The sequence below is a fragment of the Seriola lalandi genome, unplaced genomic scaffold (genome assembly GCF_002814215.2).
Source record: "Seriola lalandi dorsalis isolate HSWRI2012SDOR001 ecotype SW California unplaced genomic scaffold, Sedor1 jcf7180001989148, whole genome shotgun sequence".
Taxonomy (NCBI): domain Eukaryota; kingdom Metazoa; phylum Chordata; class Actinopteri; order Carangiformes; family Carangidae; genus Seriola; species Seriola lalandi.
The window spans coordinates 1-663 of record NW_019459814.1 but is presented as its reverse complement, the minus strand read 5'-3'; the positions used below and the strand labels follow the sequence as shown (position 1 = coordinate 663).

General features: G+C 41.6%; 1 long non-coding RNA gene across 1 annotated transcript; it reads left to right on the top strand.

Annotated features, from left to right (window-relative positions):
• Positions 1 to 26: 26 nt before the first annotated feature.
• On the top strand, positions 27 to 560 carry LOC111660443 (uncharacterized). The gene is made up of 2 exons (XR_015437596.1): positions 27 to 112; positions 309 to 560. It is a non-coding gene; the product is annotated as an uncharacterized LOC111660443 (long non-coding RNA).
• The last annotated feature ends 103 nt before the right edge of the window (positions 561 to 663 follow it).

Below are 663 nucleotides of genomic sequence, written 5' to 3'. Positions count from 1 at the left end.
CCTCCTCACTTATGTTGTCTTTTCCAGATCTAATGAGACGTCAGGAGGAGCTGAGGAGACTGGAGGAGCTTCGTAACCAGGAGCTGCAGAGACGAAAGCAGATAGAGATGAGGTGCGTTTTCTTTCTTTGAACAAACCATTAGGACACAATGAGACAGTCCAACTTCTACTACTTTTCTATTGTTAGGCACAAACAAATTATTTTTTAAGCTTTAGGTAGTTGTGTCATGAAGTTGTTGCATTAGAGATGCACACATATATTCTTATTTGACTAATTTCTTTGTTTTGGTTTTTCTCTCCGTCTGCAGGCATGAGGAGGAGAGGAGGAGGAGAGAGGAGGAGATGATGAGGCACAGAGAACAGGAGGACCTGAGACGCCAGCCAGATGGCTTCAAACCAAACTACCTGGACAATGTGAGTACGGCTGGAAGGCACACATGCTGTCAAACACACTGAGGCTTGCCCACTTACATTTTCACTTGTGATACACAAACACAACCTTTTGTCTTGGCTGGCCATCGCATCAGCAAACGTATTTCTCTTTAATTCATAACAAGAAATCAGAAGAAGAAAGTAGAAACACATCATGTCATATTTTAAACAAATTTCCCTTGATGTACCAAAATATTACAGTAAATGTACCTCAACAGCTTGTGTGTGTGT